Source organism: Mus caroli, chromosome 8 (assembly GCF_900094665.2).
Source record: "Mus caroli chromosome 8, CAROLI_EIJ_v1.1, whole genome shotgun sequence".
NCBI lineage: Eukaryota > Metazoa > Chordata > Mammalia > Rodentia > Muridae > Mus > Mus caroli.
In genome coordinates, this window is record NC_034577.1 from 94,799,768 (window position 1) to 94,817,471 (window position 17,704).

General features: G+C 42.1%; 1 long non-coding RNA gene across 1 annotated transcript in view; it reads left to right on the top strand.

Annotated features, from left to right (window-relative positions):
* The first annotated feature begins 444 nt into the window (after positions 1–444).
* The window catches only part of LOC110300656, a 32,608-nt gene continuing 15,348 nt past the window's right edge, over positions 445–17,704 (top strand). The window contains exon 1 of the long non-coding RNA XR_002378595.1: positions 445–539. This is a non-coding gene — a long non-coding RNA (uncharacterized LOC110300656). The remainder of the gene's footprint in view (positions 540–17,704) is intronic.

Sequence of the window (17,704 nt, forward strand, 5' to 3'; positions counted from 1 at the left end):
AAAGAGAAACCACTGAAGTTTTGGGAGTATGCAAAAGTTCATAGAGAGGGATCATTCTGAGATCTCACAGCAATAATACAAACAACATTACTACAAGAGGGCAAGAGAACAAGAGAAATGAGGAAATCTTCTAATTTAGATTTCTCAAAAAGTTCTTTAGTAATTGGGATAATTATATACAAAAGGACCAAAAATCATTGTTTCTAAGTGAGAATAAATTATTGAAATATACTCCTATATAAAAGTCAGAGTTAGAAGGTCACAAATTGTCTAATACTGAAATCTCAATTGGATAAATTGACCCACTTGAAATTTTCTTCTCAGTACTATCTGCCTCAAGATTTACCTTGTGCAAGTCCCTCAGCACAGGTTAATTGACCTGAATCCAGTTCAGACTATGACATTCTCCTGCCTGAGAATACTCTGTAACTGCCACTCAGTAACTGTCACCTCAAAGGTGACAATCAGCTGCCTCCTGGGATAACTTAGCAAAGCTCTCCAAAGACCATGGAACCCGCTTCCCTTTGCTTTCCCCAAAGGTAAGATAAGCTTCCCATGTCTATGAAATTGGTCTCTCATTTACAGAGATCCCTCCCTCAAAGAGCCTTTTGTTTGCCATACTCTTATAATAAATAGTTATAATGCTGTTGAACACTTTCATGTTCCAGGCATTGCCTAAGCAGTGTAAGCAGTGTCAATAAGTATGTAAGTACATAAGTAAGTATATTAGCATGGAAGTACTGCCCAAAGCAAGATGGAGCATTCCATATCAATCATCAATCAAGAAAAGATGCTATAGACTTGTCTATAGGCAATAGGATGGAGGCATTTTCTTTGTTGAAGTTGTCCCTCTTCCCAGGTAACTCTAGTTTATGCAAGTTAGGGGAGAAAACAGAATAGGATGTAACTAGGATTAAATGGGAGTATAAAAGTGAGCCCTACTTAGAGAGTTTACAGAGATAAGAAGGAGGAAAAAAAATCTGTGTATTTACATGGAGAAGTTGTAAAATGAAGGTAAGTCAGTAGTCATTTACAAAGTAGGAAGGAAGCTATAACCAATGACCAAACCTTGCCAATTCTTGACCTTGAAACCCTCCCCTCCCCCCCCCACCTACTTGAACCACACACACATACACACACACCTACATACTGTGATAAATGAATTTCTATTTGTTTAAGTGGCATTTGTGCTATGGCAGCACAAGAGAACTATAGACTAGATCTTGAAGATTTCTAGATAAGGGTCCTAGGCTGTTTAAAAAATGCTAAAACTTGGGGATGGTGAGATGGCCCAACAGTTGAATGCATTTGTTCTTGCAGGAGAGAAGAGTCCAGGTCCCAGTCCCAATATGATGGCTGACAACTGTCTGTAACTCCCATTCAAAGGGATTCAATGGTCTCTTTGGCTCACTGTGAGATGCACAGACATACATGCAGGCAAACACACACATCTACAAAATAAAACAAAGATGCCTATTAGATGTTATTTTTAAAATGCTGAGACTTTGAAGAGAGGGCATACCTGGTAAGTTTGAGGTTCACCTAAGAAGAGCCAGCATGGTTGGGTCAGAGCAAGCAGAGGATGACAGCAGATCAAGTCTTGGTAGAGGAGGGAGAGAGGAGAGGCGTGATGAGACTTCAGCTTTCATTCTGGGGACAGAAGGATAACATGGCATGGTATGTAGTGGCATACCACAACATGGGGCAGTATGAAAGGCTCATTCTGGATACTGACTGAGGAACAGACCTGAATACAGCCATCAGCTGAGAAGGCACAGCCTGGCAGCTGGGAGGAGAAGCAGGGTTAAATGAGAGCCTGGAAGGAACAGGAAGAGGAGAAAGGGTTGATGGGCTTCTAAGTGACTCAAGACTTGAATGAGTAACTGGCTCTTAGATTCTGGGTCATTAGTAGCCACAGCCGGTTAATGAAGGCGACAGCCTGGTTGGATACAACCTATGTAGAATAAGGAGAAGACAGAGAGGCAAATATGGACCACTTGTTTAGAAAGTTTGTTTTGCGAGAGGATGGTGAAATCGGCAGTAGATGTTATCAATAGACATCTGCTTTCAGAGGGAGCTATGACAACATAAGGGAGACAAGCTAGGGTTGGACAGACCCATCGTGTTGGTGAGAGAACAATAGCTGAATATTTTGTTCATTTTTTTTACAGAGAAGAACACCAAGGTACAGAGAGGTAGAGTCATTTTGTTAAGTAAACACAGCTGATCACCTGAGAATCAGGAATCCCATCACATCAGATCTGCCAAATAAAATCAGCATTCTTAAAGACCCCTATTAGTTTAATCCAGACTCTCCTTCAACTCCAGTTCAAGTTCAAGCTCACCTCTTCTTCCCCACAGCTAGAAGTGATCTCTGGTTCCTCCCTGTGACCTCCCATACCGATTCATCTTGTTGTTTTATTATAGCTATTCATTTCCTGTCTCCTGCCATATTGCGAATGCCTTGAAGGCTTCGAGTATGCATTATAAACCTATTCATCCTTCTCATCCATTAACATGGGGCCTAGCATGAGACAGGAGCTCAAACAACATTTACATCAGGCCAGCAGGTGGGAGAGGGAGCAGAACATTAGGGGATAGAAATTGTGTATCTGAAAGAAAAGTAAAACCTCTTAACAGTTCCGAATCCACAGCTTGGGACTAAGAGAGGAGGGAAGGAGGAAAAAAGAGAGGGAGGAAACAAAGAAAGAATAAAAGGAGGAAGGGAAGAGAGAAAGAAAGAGAAAGAAAGGAGAGAAGACAAGAAGGGAGGGATGGAGGAAGGAAGAGAGGTGGAGGAGAAAGAGGAGTTCCTTTTTGCCAAAGTCCCCTCACAGGCCTGATACCTCATACATTAAGGCCTCCATCCTCCCTGACGAGAGGACTGCATTTGCTTTAACACATCCTCTAAGGTGCTGCTATCCTTTTCCTCCCGTCTCTGCCTGTGTTTCAGGGCTGGTCTGAACTCACCACGTCTTGTTAATAATAAATCAGACACGCAGACGCTCGGCAAAGGGGGGAAGGCCTTCTAAGTGTACACCTGTTAGGTCAAGAAACACCTGGAGAGGAATTTTACCATCTGCTCAGCGGCAGCTGGGAAGAAGCACCAAGAGGATGTGTGCATTTCAATTCAGGAGCATCGCTGGGTCTCCTACTCAGTGCCAGATCCTGTGCTGAGCAGACAGAGTGACAGGAGGGGCTAGAGACTGTTTTTACTGTCACCACGGTTAGTTCTTGTGAGATGGGTGGGAGACATTAGCAGAGCCAGAGTCAGGATTACGTGATCATCTGTGAACATATATCATTCATATATCAGATCTCTTCAAAAAATTCTGCCTTAGAGACTCGGGTACTGATTAATTTAAGCCCATGAGGATCTTGACTTATTTTATACTGGGATTGGCAGATGCAGAAGTGCATAAGGGTGGGGCTGGAAAGATAGCTCAGTTTGTAGATGGCTTGCCTACCATGCAGGAAGCCTGGGTTTTATCTCCATTGGCATATAAACCATGCATAGTGGCACATGTCTATACTCCCAAGTACTAAAGAAATGGAGCCACGAAGATCAGAAGTTCAAGTCATCCTTCACTACATAGTGAGTTTGGGTCAGACTGGGCTACAAGGACACTTGAGATTGCTACCTTCATTGTAGCTGTCACCAGATCATTGCTGCATATGTCACCTTGAGGAAAATGTCTAAGTTTCATTAGAAGGCCTGAGCCCCCTCACCATGCCCTCTTTCAGCCTTGTTCTATTCCCTTACCTAACTTGGGAATGATATTTGTTCCCATTTAGAAACGGTGTTTGTTTTGCTTTTGCCCTGGAGTAAGATAGTGTTACCTCCTCTGCCTGCAAGTTGAGAAGCTGTTTTAACCTATTCTGAGTCACAGTTTTCTTATGCATAAGTCTCTTTCTCCAGGAAAAGAGAGAGAGAGAGAGACTGACCTATACCCGTTCTGGAATCACTAACCAGTTACTGTGTAAGAAAGGGGATCAGCAAGCATGCATCGAACAAGGAACGGCCAATAAAGTTCACCCTGGAAAGCTTTCAAACCATGGTAAAAGTTGGATCTATCACCGAAACATCTGAAACTTTTAGACTGAGAGAGGCTCCAGCTTGCAAGTTTTGTAAAAGCTACCTGATGATTCTAATTTGCAGTAAAGGGTTAGGACTAATAAAATAGAAATTGTTTAAAAATATTTGTCTAGTATGAATATAAAATTTGTGTGTGTGTGTATGTTCATGCACACATATGTATGTGTATAGGTATTTATATAGGGTGTGTGTGTGTGTGTGTGTGTGTGTGTGTGTGTATGGGAAGGAAAAGGAGAGTATTTGAAAACTATTGTGTTACTTTCTCTGAACTTTCGTTACAAATGAGGAGTCCTCTCCCATTCAATTTGTTTTACTACCTACCTGTTTTTAAGATTTTATTGTTTTTCTTCAGTTTCCAGAAGTCTGAATATGATATGCTTTGGGAATAAGTACTTCTTCCTTCCTCTCTCTCTCTCTCTCTCTCTCTCTCTCTCTCTCTCTCTCTCTTTCTTTCTTCCTATTTATTAAATAAGACAAATATTCACTCTGTAACATAGGCAATAATCCTCCTGCTTCAATATTCCAAGTGCTAGGGCTATAGGCATAATTGTCATGTTCAGGGAACTCTTTGAATTTATTCTTCTTTGAGGTCACATGGCATCTTGATTTTCTATACTTTGTGTATCATCTTTGGCAGGTTATTTGTATTATCATTTGAGTAGTTTTTCAGGCTCACCTTCTTTCTCTTCTTCTTCTTCTTGGACTTCAGCCACACCAACATTTGGTTTAGATTGTAATCCTAGAGGACGCTCCATGCTTCCTTTTGCTTTTGGTCTCATTGCTCTCTATGGTTCTTCTTGCATAATCATCACCTTCTGTATTTAAGTTTCCTCTTTCTCCCACTATCTCCATTCTGCTAGTGAGCTTATTGTAAGCTGCTATTTCAGTACTTCTAAAATTCTACTTCATTCTCCATTACATCTTCCACACCTTTTCAGTGGCTTTCTCTTTGTTCCTTGCTCTAGGTACCTTTGAAATCGTTTGTTGAATGCGTTCTATGATCTCGGCTTTAGAATCTTTACAGGGTCACTGTACTGTCTGTCTTCTCTATGCTCCTATCAGTTATATTTTCTTCCCTTGCAGCTGAAGGTCCTACCATTACTGGTTTGTTAGGTGAATTTTCTATTAAAACATGGACACATGTGGTGAATTATATGAGGATCTTTTTTTTCAACCTATTTTATATTTCTAGAATTAGTTTTTCTAAACTTACCTCTCTCTACTTCTTTCACAAGACAATGTCTTTAGCTGAAACACTCATTAAGAATTAAAGTCATATAATTTTTTTCTTAGTGAATTATTTAAGACAAAATATACTCAGACTAATAATGGTTTATATCATGGGAGCTTGAGGGTCCAGATATCATTCTAATTCACGTCCCATCTCTACAAAACTGTTTGTTCAAGTGCTTTTATTAAAGAATAATCTAGAAGAACATACCCCATATACAGGCAACAGCTTTTGGGATAGCCAGTTCAAGACTCACATGAACACCAAGCTGCACACCTACTACATATGTGCAAGGAGGCTTAGGTCCAGCCTGTGTATGTTCTTTGGTTATCGGTCAGAGGAGAAGGGGAGGGGACGATTGGGGGGATTACATGAGGGGGGTGACTGAGAGGGTGGGGCAGTGGGAAAGATGTAAAGTGAGTAAGTAAAAATAAATAAAAATAAAAATAATAATTCAGATAAAGCAATATTTATCCTTTTTAGTATACATCTCTGTAGGTTTTGATGGATGCTCACTAAAATCATGATAACAACATAGAGTAGCTTTAGTTCCTCGATCAGAACATACAAAATCTTGGAAGGATCAGAAACACCTTCAGGATGTAGCCAGGACATCAAACGTCTTATGATCTGGCCTTTGTTCCCAGAACCTAGAGTTCAGATGCAGAACTTGGGAAATTCGGCAATCAGTCTCACCTCCTCCTCTGACCCAGATTCTCCCGGATTATTTTTATGACTATTCTTCCATGTAGAGAAAATGATATATTCTGACATCCAAGTTCCAAAGACAAGGAGGATTCCGAAGCAAAAGCACCCCAGTCTCCTTCTGCCATTCCACTCCAGTATTCTAGTTCATTTTCTTAAGGAAAAAAAAATCCCAAATTTTAATATTTCCAAGCAACAAAATGTGGGTCATCTAGACTGGAGTTTGGATGTGACTGACACAGATCCCTGTGATCAGCTGACCTCTTCGCTGAGTCGCATTCTCTCGGATGTCGTAGGGCATTCCTGGAGACTTGAATTCCTGGAGGTTGCATATTTGGTGAGTCTAAGGGAGCTCTGGCTGGGACTGCTCATCTTGGCTCTGTATGGTCTCTCGTGGGGGGCTCAAAAAGAGCTCAAGAGTGTAAGATGGTGGTGAGCATCATTGGACAAGCAGTTTTCAAGTCCTTCAGTCACATCTCATTTTTATAAAATATGTTTAGTAGGAGGAGGAGGGGTAGTAGGGTGGGGGTGTAGTGGGTAATGCTATACAGGCCACAGCGTGTGTGTGGAAGTCAGAGGACAACCTGGCAGAGTCAGTTCTCTCGTTCCACTTTACAAGGGTTTCAGAAATTGAACTCAAATTGCCAGGTCTGGCCACCAAGTACCTTTACCCATTGAACCATCTCACGGACCCTAAATGTTCTCAGTGGGACATCAAATAAAAACAGAATTGTGGGATTTCTCTCCCCAGTCCTAGGCATTGAACCTAGGATCTTGTGCTTGTTGGTCAAGCGCTCTGCTACTGAGTTATGTCCCCTAGCTATTACAACATATTTCCCAAGAGCCCATCAACTAGCTTAAATACAGACTCAAGGAATAAAGAAACTCCATATTTTGAAGAGAGAAAATGCAATGTCACATAAATTAGGGTTGGGAGGAATTTTTGTGGACATGTGTTCACAACCTACCACATTGTGTTAGAAGAAGAGACAGCAAAGCTCAAAGATGAATCTGAATACCCTGGACAGAAGCCCACAGTAGACACTCATAGTGACATTCTATCTAGTGGTCCAGGATAGAACATATGGTCCATCTTCATTACTAAAGAAATCCCAAGATACTGGATCCCACAATAAACCCCAGCTTTTTCAGGATGGGGAAATTGTAGCTTTCTATTCACTGATAAGCACAAAGAGGCTTTCATTTGGTACCCTATCTCTATTTTGCTATTAACCATTCATGGTACAACAAAAGCAAGTGTCCCAAATGCTTTCTCTCGACAAAAATGGGCATACTGTCCCTGTCTTTTTAGAGGCTAAGGATGGTCATGAAGATGAGCAGTTAACACAGGCAAGGGAGTCTAGCAGATTTGCCTTCAAATTTGACTTTGACCATCTATTTTGTACATAAGTTTGGATGAGTTAATTAAGCTTGCTAAACTTCTGTTCCTCGTCTGCAATACTTGAGTTAGAGGTCTTGCACAGTGCCAGGCACATGGTACCTTTGATAGTGGCTTCTTCCCTGGCAGAACAGGCAGAGTTCTGACCCAGAGGCAATAGTGCCTACAGCTTCCAGGCCATCAAAGACAGAAGCAGATGGTTTTCTTTGTTAAGTTTTAACTTGAAGCAGACAGAACCATCCCTGTAAAGTAATTTATTTGTTGCCTCCAGGCCCATGTTAGGAAGAGTTCCCTGTCTATTCCAGGCTGATTTTGCCAACATTAACATATGTCAAGAGCTCACACACAGCCAAAGATGTGAAACTCCTCTCCCCTCTTTAGAAGAAAGGAGAACAAGGGAGAATAATGAACCATACAAGGAAAAGTCAGGTAGTAAGGACCAGACATCAAGCAGGGTGAACTGTGGCTTCTGAGTTCGATGGACCATGAGCCCTAGGTGGGAAGTGGGGAAGGAGGCTGCTGGGGGAAGTCTTGGTAAGAGAATGTTAGTAAGTTCTTTGCATGGCCCACCTATTATGTGCTACTGTCTTTATACCCACTCTGTTTATTTTTCTTCACATGAAGTTGGTATTGCCCATTCTGTAGCCTATGGAACTGACACAGTTAAATAATTTGCTTCATACAGATAATATAGGACAGAACTGAGATTCAATCTCAGGCCCATCCAATTCAAGAAACTATACCACCCTCCCTCCCCACCACCACCACCATCCAACCACCCGGACCATTTTTCTCTATCACAGAAGTGTTCTTCAGCTTGATTTAACATTTAGGTTTTTTCCAGCTATGAGGATTGAATTCAGGGACAGTGTTTTTCTTCCTAGTTATCTGTTAGAAACTGGTTCTAATGCTTTGTCTTAACTTGGCCCCCCAAATCAGGAAACTGCATCCAAACACTGAAGGTCCCTGTCCCCACTTGGTTTTTGATTGACCAATAAAAAGCCAACAGCCAAGATGGGCAGGATAGAAGAGGCAGACCCTTCTTTTTCCTCCCTCATTCTTCCCCCAGAGAACCTAGAAATCCTGAGACTCATCAAGAGATTAAGCAAGCTCCTAGGAATATAGCAAGGAAAGGAATAGTGATGTGGAATGGTCTTGGTTAGGGGCTCACACATATCTAGGTATTAAGTTAGACCTCAGTGAAACTCATGGCTGTCTTTCTGTCCATCACATTGATCTAGCAAAACTAACATCACCACTACTATTCTATCATCCACATGCATCTGACTTGCTGAGCCTTGAACATTTGGGGCCATGATGGGTGTTTATCCAGCAATTTTCCTTTAGTTCAGAACTAGAAGCAGGTATCCCTGTCTTCCTCTGTGATCTCAGGGCTCTTCCTTAGCTGTTCTTCATTGACAATTAAACCTTTGCATCAGGCTTATAGAAGCTATGTACATTGCTAAGACCATGGGTGTAAATTCCATATGTTGTGGATAGCCTTGATCTTGTATTTTGATGCTAATTCTACTCTCCTGGAAGGGGCCACAGACTAGGAGTGAATCATGTATACAGGTGCCTTATGAACCTTCTCTTCACCTTAACTTTTCAAATAAAGGCTAACGTTGATGATTGGGCAGTAAGAGGGAAGGTGGAGTGGAAAAGTTTGGGAGAGAAGGGGAGGGGAGAGGGGGAAGGGGATAACAGAAGAGGAAGACAGAGGAGGATGAGGTGGAAGGAAGATGGAGCTAGAGCACGTGGCTTGGAGAAATCGCAAGTTATTTGGGATCTAATAGATGGGAATAGAGTAATGTAGTGGTAGAGCTGCCCAGTCTAGGCGTGTATTTTGTATACCAATTATTTGAGCTGTGAATTTTTTGACTGGGCTTTTTGTGTTAAAGATTTACAACACCATACAATTTTTGCTCTCCATTAGTTTGTACTCAATTCAGTCCTGGAGCAATGCAGACACAAGTCCTGATCACAGAGCAATGGGCTCTGATCACTTCTTCACGCAGCTTCTGCCACAACAACAAATTGCCATGACTTCCTATGCTGAAAGTAGGCCATTTGCATTTTCAAAAAGTTTGCTAGCTATGCTGAAGACAATGGATTAGATGGGGCACTGACGGTGGCTGTCTGTCAGGCAGGGTGCTGAGAGAATATGGCAGGTGAGCAAATGGAGGAAGCAAATGCAGAAATGCAGCAAGGGTAAACTAAAGGCAATGGAGGCAGAGAGCATTAGGAAGGTCTCATGAAGGGCAGAAAGATGCTGCTGGTGATTGATTGGTAGGGTGGAAGTTTAGGAGAGTAGAAGAATCTGGGAGTGGTGATAGGTTTGATTGCAGCTCTCAGGTTTAGACCCCGGGCAAAGAGGTGATCAGAATTATATGCAAAGCACAGAGTCCTCTGCAAATGCAAACCTTGAACCAACTAATAGGTGTTTGCTGGAGAGGGGGAGAAATAATTACCAACAAGCTGCAGTTCAATACATCCTGGGCTCGTTGCTCTGATTGTCCCGACCTCTGAGATGTGAGGCACTGTCATTGACGTGAGGAGCAGAGGTTACTCTGGGATGAAGATTCACACACCTGAATGCTTCAGGCTTTTATGAAAGACAGGGAAAGGGGGGGGTTATACTTAACTCAGAATCAAAATTGCATTAAACTTCTCTCATAACTGTGAAAGCCATGCATCTCAAAACAGAAGAGTACCAAAAGAAGAAGGAGCAAGGGAACATTCTGGAAGTGAACAGGCTCCCAGAGGTCTGCCTCCAGTGTTTTAGAGATGAGTTCTAGAGTAACTCAAATCATCTGTATCTCAGTTTCCCCATCTATGACTCTGCCCTTCATGTACCAAAGGGTCTTTGAAGGTTCTCATATTGTCCATTTGGGCAAAAAGAGCAAAAGACTTTTCAACTTCTTGGAGAAATGGCTTAATTGGTGAAGTGGCTGCTGAGTTTGGATTCATTGTACCTACATCAAGAGGACAGCATGCCTTGGTAACACCTGTACTGAGAGGTGGATTGATTCCTAGAGCTTCCTATTCAGCCAGCCTAGCTGTGTAGATGACCTCCAGGTTGTGTGTCAGACCAAGTATCACAAACTAAGGTGAAGAGCTGCTGAGGAAGACACCTAACACCTCTGGTGTTAGAGGCATGCACGTGTGACTATTCCAGAACTACAGTGGACCTCATATGACTAAAGGAAAGTGAAACCACAGATAACTTAGCGGAAGTGAAGATGTAGGATGTAGTCTAGAACCAGGCAACATTAAGGAAACATCTCATGAAATACAGCATGGATCAGCTCAGGCCAGAAATTGTTCACTGTAACTTTTCGATAAAACTGACCCCAGAGCCTGGGAAGCAAGGCATTTCTGACCAAGGGTATATTCTGACCAAAGAACTAAACAGGCTAAAATAAAACTTTGGTATAATTATTTCATGAAATAGATTGACTCTTTTCAAGTGATGTTTACATTGGTTTCATAAAATGCTTCCTAGTGAACCATCCTTGGTAAGGAGGTCAGGCTTGGGTGGTGGTTGACTGGGGTTTGTTTATAAGCCAAGTAAGCTTTGCCAGGATGGGTATTAAACCAACGTGGTTTTCATGTGGGTTGGTTGCACATATGCAAACAGACAGGGGCCTAGGAACAGTGGTGTTACCTCTGCAGTATACTGGCATGCCTCCAGATGAAGGAAGGCCCTTAGGCCTTCAGACTCAGTTTGGGGATTAAAACACTGCCTCCTTCATCCTAGGATTTATAGGTTTTGGGGAAATTATACCATGAAGCCTCCATGCTGCTGGTTTGCAAAAACTATGGGATTTCTTGATCTCATTCACATGTATGAATTTTCCCACCATAAATTAGTTTCTATGAGTATTCTATAAGAAACAGAGATTTGTTTCTATCCCCTACTTATTTGTCTTCTATCTATCCTTCCCCTTATCCAATTGGTTCTATTTCTCTGAAGAAACCTAACATCCTACTATATGTCAGCTACCTAAGCTACTAAGAATAGTAATACTACCTCACCAGCCACTGATGGTGGCAGTTTAACCTATAATTCCAGAGTTGTAGGCAGAAGGTCACAAGTCCAAGGTAAGCCTAAGCTACAGAGGAGTTTGAGGGCTACTTGAATAACCTAGTGGAACTCTGACTCAAACTTTAAATAACACAGATAGATAGATGATAGATAGATAGATAGATAGATAGATAGATAGATAGATAGATAGATAGATAGATAGATAGAAACATACATACATACATACATACATACATACATACATACATACATACAGATGGATGAGTGGATAGACAGGCAGATAGACAGAGGTTCAAAGTCCTTCATTTCCTCCCTCTTGGAGTGTCCAAACACTGCTCCACACCAGGCTGGAAGAATGAAGCAGAGTCAGGAATGGATGGGGTCTGCAGGATCCTGGTCCAGCTGGAAGCAAGTTCCAGCAGACAGAGAGAGAAGACCTTCTCGGAGGATCTTAGTGTTACAGCTCTTCTAGACAAAGGCCTTCTTTAAAAATCAACAAAACAGCTCTCGTAGATGATCTTAGCTTGTGTGAATACCTTTACTCAGTGTGGAAAAGGGCTATATTTGAACTTTGGAGAGTGGCAAAGGAGTTTTCAGGTTAAATGAAAAACATTGGGTAGAGTTTAAAGTACTGTGAATGCCTCATTTGTATGGAGGAACATTCCAGGAATCCCAGGTACTTCCTGTGCTGGTTCTTATCAGGAAAAGAGGGAGCTGAACTTGCTGGTCTGCCAAGGACTACTTAACCTTCCCCAGGGAGATTCTGGTTCTCCAGACATGGTCAGAGAAGAGGAAGACTTGCTGGTATAGGGAGTTCTCCATTTTGTGCTGAGCTTAGAGGAGCTATCTGGGCATGGTAGACTAATACCTTAATTAGCAGGATTTCCCCTGTATATAGAAAGATAGATAGATAGATAGATAGATAGATAGATAGATAGATAGACAGATAGACAAATAGACAAATAGATAGATGACAGGTAGATAAAAAATGACCAGAGCTCTACCTCAATGATAGAACATGAACTGTATCCAATCCTTAGCAATGAAAAAGAAGAGGAGGAAGAGGAGGAGAAGATAATGATTCACAGATTGTTATATTAGATAACACAATAAGTAAAACTGTCAAACACATAGTGGGTATGTAGTTATACTACTTACTTTCTACTTAGAAGTTTTAAGAATATAGTTATGGCATTTTTTAAACAATTAGTACAGAATGTCCTTGAGTTGGCAATAAAGACCTTGTTCAACCTAGTAACAAGAAGTGTGGTAAAATAAAGTTTAGCTTCTGCGACCCGAGGAAAAAGATCAGCTATCAATAGTCATTAGTGATTTAAAATTGAATCACTTGCGAACAATCAGTAGAAGGGCGATAATTTTTCATGCTCAGGAAGGATGACCCAACTGGGACTTCAAAATTAACAGCAAGAAATAGTGTTGTCAATATGACACCAACACAGTCCATAATTAATCAGATCCCAGCCCCTCTGTCTGCTGGGAAATCTCCGGGGTTTGTTTCCAGTGCCTCGAAAGATAAAGGTTGACCTTGCCTCACTTACCTAATAATAATTTATAGATGCGTAAACACTTACCACAACAATTACAGGTCAGCCTAATGAAATTCCAGGAGCACAAGTCATGAAAGACCAGAGAGTGCATCATGAATTCAGATTCAACCTGCAGGCTGGGATCTGTAAATAAATGACACCAAGGCAAACTCCCAAGAACAGACTTTTCTATGGACTCACAAGATGCAGGGAGTGGGCAGTGTTCTGAAGCCATGAAAGGGTCTGGACACGCATAGGCCAGGTCTTAGATGTTAGATCTTTGATATTCTTCACTTGGAATTCACTCAACCTTCCAGAAACTCTTTCCTCATCTGTCAGTTGAGAGGATGATGGTACTGGAACACTTTGCCTGGCAGATATAAATGTAAAAAAAAATACCCTCATTCATTTATTGGATAAGCAATTATTAATTATCATCTATGTTCCAGAAATCTAATGTTTAAAATAATACCCAGCCTCTGAAAGGAACTGGGGGCTACTTTCCTATATTTGATTTATCATTACCCATAATAAATAGCAGACTTATGACTATGAGAAATCTATTGTTAAGAATTTTATAGGAAATGTGTTTATTGCAGAGAATTGCAAAGAAGTAGGATGCTGAAAGAGGCAGGAAGTTATCAGGACCTCTCCCAGATCCCCAGAAGGCAGGTTTGTGGGCTTTAGCAAAGAGAAGATGAATTAAGGATCCCATTCTGAGTTCACATGAACAGAAGTGCTAAGGGAGAAGACTAAGAAGTGTTGAAGGTAAGCTGAAGGTTTCAGACACTCCAGCCATTTGCTGAAGAATATTTACATCACATCATTTACTCCCTGAGGAGTTCTATTGAATTTGTTATCCTCACTGAATAAGCAAAGAGACTGAGTTTTTTGTTTTTTTTTTGTTTTTTTTTTTTTTTTAGAATGTTAGATCCAAAGAATATAAAGAAGTGGGAAAGACTTCTAAATATACAGTAATGCACTGAAGGGAATTTGCAAGCATACATGATTCCCAAAGTCTAATGGCAGAATCTAAATGGTCTGTCACTCTGAATAAGAATTCCTTGTGTATATAAAGACTTGGAGCCTGGGGCAGGTAAGAACATCCCCATTAACAAAACAAGACAGGCTGGAGATGTAGCCTAGCTGGGAGAATGCTTGCCTAGCATACAAAAAATCCTAAACTCAATCTCATCCAGTATCCAGTAACCTGAGTGTGATGGTTCCTGCTTGTAATCCCAGCATTAGCCAGATGAACGTAGAAGGATCAGAAGTTCAAAAGAGGTCATCTTCAGTTACTTGACAAGTTTGAGGCCAGATTCAGGAGATTTCTTTTTCTCAACAGAGAAAGAAGAGAAGGGGAGGAGAGGAGGAGAGGAGAAGAAAGCAGGACACCTCCAGCACCAATCAGGCTCTTTGAAAGGTCCATTGTATGTGATAGACTTTAAACTCTAAGGTACCAACTTCCTGTTCCCCCATGCAGTGCCTGAAATCATTAGAGGGAATGTACTGGAAAATGCCACTCCCTCTGTCATGTCACAGGCCACAATTGTCATCTGCATTTTAGCAAAACCTGATCCTTTTTTTTTTTTTTTAAATTCGAATACGAAGTAAGTGCACTGCATGCCACTCGGGAGGAACACTCTGTCTCTGATTAATCCTTAATGTGGCTCTTCAGCACATGGACTATTCTCCCTAAGGATAAACCCCATTTGTGAGGAAAGATTTGTTCCAGTTGATTGCTTGCTTGGCTACAAATCTCATTGCTGATTTTTTTTCCTCTTCCCTTGTTACTTAAAAGAACCTCTGATTGTTAAGCATATTCTAAGGTAGAGAATATTATGTCCTGATCAGTGGATACATTTCCTAGGTAACCCATGCCCTGCTAAAACCTACCCAGATTTGTGTCATGCTTCAAGATTCTTCTTACCTGAAAAAGCCAGTAGCAAAAAGTCAAGAACCTGGATGAAGGTGCAACATTGCCCCTGGCTACAGGTTCTACACTTCCCTGTCCCCCATCACTCATTATTATTATTATTATTTTGTTGGAATTGTGAAAACTACAATAAAAGCTTTATGCAAAGCACTTAGAACAGTGCCTGTCCATTGCTTACTAAGGTCCCTGTAAACAGTGAAAATTAGTTTCCTTTTAGGGATGGGATAAAGCAGCTTGCTAAGTTCTGCTATACAGCTGACTCCTGTCTCTCTGCCCCTTTAACCTGGTATACCCCATGCGTATGTTTTAGTGTCAGGAACCCTATTAGAATCTTCCAGCTTCCCCCCATTCTGATCCCCATATGAAGGCACAGCAGCATGATCTTGAGAAGGTAGTGTAGGTCCAGAACCTGAGCCTTTCAACTTGGATACGGCAGATCCTCTGAGGTGTTGCTTTCTGAACCTCTCCAGCCTTCCATTACTCTTGCACATCATCCTCTGGAACACACTGTCTTCTTAGGGTTTTACTGCTGTGAAGAGATACCATGACCAAGGCAACTCTTATAAGGACAGCATTGAATCAGGGCTGGCTTACATGTTCAGAGGTTCAGTCCAACTATCATCAAGGCAGGAGCATGGCAGCATACAGGCAGACATGGTACAGAAGGAGCTGAGAGTTGTACATCTTAATCTGAAGGCTGATAGCAAAATACTGACTTCCAGGCAGCTAGGATGAGGGTCTTAAAGCCCACACCCACAGTGCCAAACCCACTCCAACAAGGCCATGCCTACTCCAACAGGGCCACACCTTCTAATAGTGCCACTCCCTGGGCCACGCATATACAAACTATAACACCACCTACAAGGCACTGAGATAGGGTGCTGACATCAGGAAGGGCATCATGGAAGTGACATGACTCCTGCTTGAGTCCCCAAGGGGTGGGAGATGATGGGTTCTGATGAGTCCCCCTAATTGTTTCCAAGATGAAGAAAGAAACAGAGACAGTAGAAGTAGACAGAAGCTACCTCAAAGGTACCTGTACAAAAGAAGACACAAAGGCACTTTCCTTTACATAAAGCTCAATGATAGGGTAAACGATTGTGCTACTGTGGCTGCCAATGGAAAACAAGGACTGTGGGAAAAGGTGGGAGAAACTTCTAGAAGATGGGAATATGCCGTATCTTGTTGGGATTTTGAATACACAATAGAATCATCAGTTGCTATTCAATTGCATTCCACTAGACAAGTTTTAAAACTTAGAAAAATGCAGAGTTAGGAGGGGAGAAGCAGAGCTCACAGCAGGTGGCATTGCAAGCAGCTGGGGTGGGGTGGGGTGGGGTGCCCAATCAAGGCTACCACCCAGAGGGTCCACTCTTCACCTGTCCCTTGCACAGGAGTGGTCTAGGCTTTGGATCTCTAGGAGTTTGTGCTATTCCATCAGTACCCGACCTTCCCTCCATGATCTAATTTTACTCACATCATCCTTGGCACCTCATCTTGCATCAAGTGTAAATCATTGGCCTCCAAAGAAAGGACCCAGCTCAGATGATCTGCCAAAGCTCTAGTTCCTTATCTAGTCATTGACAGCTCCTGTCCATGAGAGGGATTCTCTTGAAATTGACATTGGGGATGAGGCAAGGGAAGCTGTCAGCATCTCCTACATTCCCCAAACAAGAGAGCCACCACCTTTACTTGAGTTTGAGGAGTTTTCTGTTCACACTGTGATAATGTGACATTGATGTCAGTCTAAGTTCTCTGTCTTGTTTTGAGTAAACAAAAGACCCTTACAGAGGCCCAAGTCCATGTCAATACCAGACAAGACTTTCTGGAATGTGCATGGTACATGTTTATCCCCCCTTCTCTTCCCTCCCTCCCTCTCTCCCTCCTGCCTTTCTCTCTCTCTCTCTCTCTCTCTTTCTCTGTGTGTGTGTGTGTGTGTGTGAGTGTGAGTGTGTGTGTGTGTGTGTGTGTGCCTGTATCTGTGTCTATGTTTAGAAGGCCATGTGCATTTTTCTAACTATACAGTTAGAAGCCAGAGGCTGACATTAGGTGTCTTCCTTAACTGTTCTTGCCCTAGCTTCTCTTGTGATAAATACTGTGACTAAAAGCCATTTGGGGAGTCTCAGTTAGGGTTTCTAGTGCCATGAAGTGACACAATGACCATGGCAACTCTTATAAAGGAAAACATTTAATTGAGGGTGGCTTATACAATCAGAGATTTAGTCCATTGTTGTCATGGCAGGGAACATGGGAGTGTGCGGGCAGACATGGTGCTGGAAAGCTAGCTGAGAATTCTACCTCTGAATTGGCAGGCAGCAGGAAGATAAAGGGATACTGGCTTGAGCTTCTAAAACTTCAAGCCCACCCCCAGTTACACACTTCATGCAACAAGGCCATATCTACTCTAACAAGGCCACACCATCTGTTGGTGCTACTCTCTATTGACTTATGGGGGCCATTTTCATTCAAACCACTTTTCTTAGTCAGGGTTTCTATTCCTGCACAAACATCATGAACAAGAAGCAAGTTGGGGAGGAAAGGGTTTATTCGGCTTACACTTCCACACTGCTGTTCATTACCAAGGAAGTCAGGACTGGAACTCAAGCAGGTCAGGGAGCAGGAGCTAATGCAGAGGCCAAGGAGGGACGTTCTTTACTGGTTTGCTTCCCCTGGCTTGCTCAGCCTGCTCTCTTATAGAACCAAGACTACCAGCCCAGAGATGGTCCCACCCACAAGGGGCCT